This window comes from Nannospalax galili, unplaced genomic scaffold (genome assembly GCF_000622305.1).
Source record: "Nannospalax galili isolate Female #2095 unplaced genomic scaffold, S.galili_v1.0 scaffold831, whole genome shotgun sequence".
Classification (NCBI taxonomy): domain Eukaryota; kingdom Metazoa; phylum Chordata; class Mammalia; order Rodentia; family Spalacidae; genus Nannospalax; species Nannospalax galili.
Window position 1 is genome coordinate 433,385 of NW_008329142.1, and position 5,963 is coordinate 439,347.

The 5,963-nt window shown below is 39.7% G+C and overlaps 1 protein-coding gene across 4 annotated transcripts in view; it reads left to right on the forward strand.

Moving 5' to 3' along the window:
- Echdc1 (ethylmalonyl-CoA decarboxylase 1) overlaps positions 1-5,963 on the forward strand; it is a 49,595-nt gene that overhangs the window by 41,229 nt on the left and 2,403 nt on the right. The window lies entirely within an intron of this gene.

Here is a 5,963-nt window from a genome sequence, read left to right on the forward strand (position 1 = left end):
GTTAGAGTGGCCAGATTGCTTTTGTCTTCAAGAGTTCCCACAGAGGCCCAAATCAGATGAGGATCAGATGCTCTCCGACTTTCTCCTAAGGTCTGGATCCCTCCAGGATAGAGTTTGGCCTCAGGAATTTGGGGGTTGGGCTGGCCTGGGAGCCGGGCCCAGGAAAGATGCTGATCTAGGGCAGCTAGTGTCTGTGCCACCCAGAGATGCAAAGGAAGATGGTGGCGGGAGGCAGCACCAAGGGCCCCTGGGGACTGCACTGAGGAGCTGGGTTGGTCTGGATGCAAAAAACCAGGAAGAGGAAAGGTCATCCCCGGCTTCCAGGAAAGAGGCTGGTGGGTTGTGCACACCCAGGGAGGCAGAGTGAGTTGAGGGCGGGGCCAGGCCCAGCGTGCCCCTGGGGACCCGAGAAGGAACTGAGTTGCTCTGGATGCAAAGGATCAGGAAGCAGTGGTGGTTCCCCAGGTGTCTGGGGCGCCAAGACAAGGAATGGGACAGGACCCAGGCTAGGAGGAGAGACCAGCGGGGGAGATCTTCCCCTCAATTTTATTAAGTTTTTCAAATATTAGGGCTGTTATTCCCCATGGAATACTTTGCATACATGAGATGAAGCAGTATATCATGGTCGAGAGGGTGTGGCAGAGCAGAGATGCTCATCTTTTAGCTCCTGGGAAAGAAATAGACAGGAAGTGACCAAGGTAGCATGTTCCATAACTTTAATGACATGTCTCCAATGGCCTGCTTCCTCCAAACAGGCATACTTCCTAATAACCCATTCAGTATGGTCTCACCAGTAGAGTACCACATTGATGAGTTTAGTACCCTTGTGATCCAGTCACTTTTCAGTGTCTGCTTATCCCAGCTGGAGGCCAAGCCTGTTAATACCATGTGAGCATTTGAGGGGAGACACCATGCAAAAGCATAAATAACTTTTGAAAATCCTCTTAGTCATAAAAGTAGCTAACTAAAGAAGGTGAAAATGTTCATGACTGATATGTTATCTAAGTACAGAAAAGATTCTAGTCATTTATGCCACGAGCAGCGAATAAATACCTACTTGAGAAATGTCCTTTCTTAGTAGTGAATATGACCTTTTAAAAGATCTTTTCTAATTTTGAGAATTAAAAATTTATTTCCATTTGCTTGTACTGTTAGAGATGTTCAGGGGAGCATACGTTTTCAAATACCCACTGATCTATTGAGTGATGGTATGAGTTCTCTCCATTTCCTTTTCCCATTCTTCTTTTGGGGTTCTGAACTATTTACTTATCAGATGAAAAACACACTTTTATTCCTTGATCTCTGTAGTGGAATAAACCCCTTCATTTGCCTACCTTTACATTTGCTTCCAATCTCTAACATTGTTTTCCTGAATATAAATAACTCTCAGCCCCAAGTAATAGTATTTCCAGCTGCAACCGATTGGGTCAAGATATATCAGAAAGGAAGGGTGTTGTAAATGCTTGTCCCAACAGAGCTAACTGTAGCCCTTTAAAATGTAAAATACATAATACATACACTTCCACACATACAAATAAATGCACACACACAACAGACATACCCAGAGGATTAATTTCATTTTATATTTGACTGTGAATATGAGGTGTTTATCTCAAGACATAGTCAGTTTGCCCATGTTGCTGTGTTTGTTAGCTACCACTACTTGGAAATTCTTACACCAGAGCCTATAATATCAAGACAATCTATCTGATCATGCTAGGATAGAACCATCAGTGTGGTCCCTGCTGTCACCACACATGCACAGATCAATAGAAATTCCCAGTCCAACCATGTCCCTTCTTATTCAAGCCAGTCTTACATAAAGTGAAGGGGCTTCGTTTGTCCTGCCATCCAAGAGCTGTGAATCAAAAAGGTGAGATTATTGGGACAGTGTTTGGTTTCTTCCTTCTCATTCCTATAATTTGTGATGTGAAAGCAAATAGTTTTAAAGCACTGTCATTAGAAATGTTGCTGATTGTACTCACTCATGCCAGCTTAAACCACCATGTTTGTTCTGGTTCTTAATATGAGATGTGAAAGGACTATTCAGTTTCTAGTCCTAGAATAAAGCTTAAATAGATGATTATAGACTATATTTTTGACAATATGAGGTAGCTTTATGATTCCAATGCTTTAAAATTGAAAAATATTTATATTACTTATATTGCCTAATTTTCCTTAAAATTTGTAAAGGCATGTCTGCTTTTCTTCCTTTTTTTCAAAATTAATGTGTAATCTTCTGCTTCAGCCTCAACTCTAGATAGAACAAAGCATTACTTCTCATTATTTGGAAATGCAAAAGGTTGCATATATTTTATGGTTTATGGTTTCCATTTTATGTACTCACCATTGAGGAAGGACGAATACTATCATTTTCTGGGTTTCACAGTGTAAATATAGGGTTCGTTTGTTTTGAGTATATTAAGGATTAATTTTAGTCCAAGAAACTATTTTATAACGTTAGACCTCTCTCCAGAAGCACTACTGTTGTTTGGACTGACTGACTTAGCAGTACAACTAAGAATAAAAGCTAGCACACACTCTAAATATGCATGAGGCTACAAAATATACATCTGTACTATTTCCAAATCAAAGTATAAAGTAACAATATAGCATTGATTTGTAAGTAAAACACAGTTCTTCTGACATCATCTATGAAGAAATTGGAAAGTATAATATGTTCTAAGTACTTGTATAATAATCCATTTGATACCCAGTGAGCAAACTGAGGCTGAGTAGGTAACTTCTTAAGCTCTGAAGATAAAGATTCCTTGCCCCCTGTGCTGGTGTCCTGTTCCTTGGCTACACTGTTTGAGGTACAGTGTCACCAAGTGAAGTTATGCTAGGGTTTCATGCCAGGCAATATGGCTGCCAGCTCCATGCACTTCACAGAAAGCTGTGTGAAGTCTCCCAGTGTGAGTTTGCATCCTTTATCACAGGTCACTAATAGTACCTTTCTTCAATAATGAACACTTCTAAAAGCTATCTTTCTTGGAAACATTTTGTTAAAAAATTTTTTGCTTAGCTAAGTTCATTTCAGAGTGTTGTTCTTGGATACATTTACTAACCCTGAAATTTAAGTTTAATGCATCGGAAAATAGTAGCATACATATCAGCACTTGATCTGGCACCACCTGGCAAAAATAACATCCAGGACAGTGGATAGCACAGTGTTACGGTAAAGGCACCTGACGACTTGAATTCAATCCCTTTGTCTCACATGTTGGAAAGAGAGGACCAACTCCCACAAGTTGTCCTGTTATGACCTCCCCATCAGTTGATATTCACACACACACACACACACACACACACACACACACACACACACTCACATGCAGAGTCTTTGTCCAGTCGTAGGTACTTTTCCTGTACCCATTCCATCAAGAAAGCAAAAAGAAACATACCAACAACTAATAGATTTCATCTCTTCTCCCCCAGGATGTCAGAGGCACTAATACAGTCTGAAGACATTTAGAACACTTTTATATCAAAGCAAGAGTTTAATATGCTTTTATAAATTGAGTCTGTCATGTCTTAAGAATCAGAAGGACTAGTGTTCTATAATCTACATGGGTTTATAGATTGTCCCTAACAATAACCATCCCAGGTGGCACCACGTGACTATATCTTAACTCAAGAACTTTGTATAATCCTTGAGCTGATGAGGGAGCAGTTTCCATTTTGAGATATATCTTACTGATTGGATCATGTCCTTTTAAGTTACATTTTCTGTTTAAATTTTATATTTGCACTTTAAACTTTTAGGTAAGGGATCCCTTCTGAATGCTCTAGATGTCTCTCACTGTGAAATACCTTGTGTTGCCACCAATGAATTTTTAAAAATCATAATGTAAGCTGGACGTGGTGGTGCACACCTTTAATCCCAGCACTTGGGAGGCAGAGGCAGGCGGATCTTTGTGAGTTCGAGGCCAGCCTGGTCTACATAGTGAGTTCTAGGACAGCTGGGGCTACAGGGAGACCCTGTCTCAAAAAGACCGAAGTGGGGGGAAGATGATAAGCTAGGCATGATAGCACATGCCTTCTATCCTAGCACTCAGACTGGAGGATGCAGATCTCTGTGAGATTGAGGCCAGCCTGGTCTACATAATGAATTCCAGGACAGCTAGGACTACAGGGAGACCCTGCCTCAGACAAAAAAAAAAAAAAAAATCATCATAATGTATAAGTTAAAAGTATGTCTACACACAGGCACACTATGTAATTTATAAAGAATATATGTCAGATTACAACACAGTGTTTTACAAAGATGACCTCAGGATTTGTCAGAGTTGTACAACAAGATTCAAAGGGCCACACTTGGGCTGGTGAGATGTCTCAGTAGGCAATTTGAAGAGCCTGACAACAGGATTTTGAATGGATCCACATCGTAAAAGGAGAGAACCAACTCTCAAAAGTTGTCCTCTGACCTGCACACACACACATAAATATAGTAAAAAATTAAAAAGCAAAACTTACCTGACCTTGTAAAATAAAGCAAAGAATAAACATGGTATAAGGATGATGGCGAAGGCTCTCTTTTAGAAACAAAGAATTACAAATATAAATGCATTGTCCTTGTAGTAACTTATAGTTTTATATGCATTTTACCAACACCTAGGCTGTTACCAATTTCTAACGCTCAGCTGGTTCTGCATAAGTTCATTCCTGATGTCTTCCTTTTTCTCAGTTGTGCTCATAGCTCTGTGCCAACATCAATGTCAATTCCAGGATTTACTTTACTGACAGAAAGTCATTCTAAGAAAAGCTGTACAGGACTGAACCCAACAGTAATAAATATTCCTACCTCCAAGACAATAATTTTTGTAATTTCAATTCTTCCCAAGTTTTTGGCACTTTCTTGTTTATTATATGGTAGTACTCTTCTCACAATTGAGGGCTAGATTCAGATTCTTGTGACGTGAGACCCGTTCTTCCTCCTGCCCACTTAACAATTACTTGTCGCAACTATTTTCATAGTATTTGCGCCTGTAGGCAGCTATTCAACACTGTGGCATTGTTGGTGGGAATTTGTATATCTGAGATGATTTCCAGCAGGCTTATTAATAAGCAGGCTTTGGTGGGACTTCTCCATGGCGGTATTTCTTGTGAGAAGAGGTCAGGCTGGAGTCTGTGCTTGGTGCAAAGAGAACTAAATCCCCTGTCTTTGCACATTTAACATATTGGACAGGCAGCACACTATAAGGTCTTTTAGTAGTTTGAAAACAATACTTTTCTTAAGAAAAAATTAAAATTGTAACATGACATTTATTTCAAATTGGGTTTTAACATAGTAAAAGCTTCTCATTGAAGCATGCAGTCCAAATAAACCTCACAGCCAACATTTCCTAAGCATGGATACTTTTAGCGTCAGTATACAAAAACTAGCAAATGTGAAGCTTTTTGCTATGCCCATCAAATTTTCTTAACTCCCATTTATTGTGCCCTTTATTAATCACCAGATTCATGAAAATTTCACAACTTAGGAATCTAACCTCTTCTATGACTGCTTGGTCCAGCCTAAGCCACTGTCACCTTCCTTACTGCTATCCCTGCTTCTACTCTGGGCTACTTGTGATGTGGGCCATGAGGGTAAGCATCCCACACTAAAGCCAAACTGGTTCAACAGCTGGTGCTGCCGTTATCTATGGCTTTGAGAGCTTTGGTGACAAGCTTCTCTATGAGAATTTTTATCTCATGGTTGCTCTGAAGATTGGTTAACACAAAGTTCCTTACACAGGATGACTAGGTACTTATTTGCAAAGCTTGGAATACACCAAAACAGTTTTTAAAAAGTGTTGAATAAAATGGGATAAGTTAAATTTTAGCTGGGGACTACGTTTCCTAACATTGTTTTCAATATTATGGGTCAACCTAAAAGAGTCAGTGATTTCCTATGAGACCACGAGTACTTACTACTTTATGGTTATATGTGTAATTACAAGTTTCCCCTTTTGTTTTTGCAG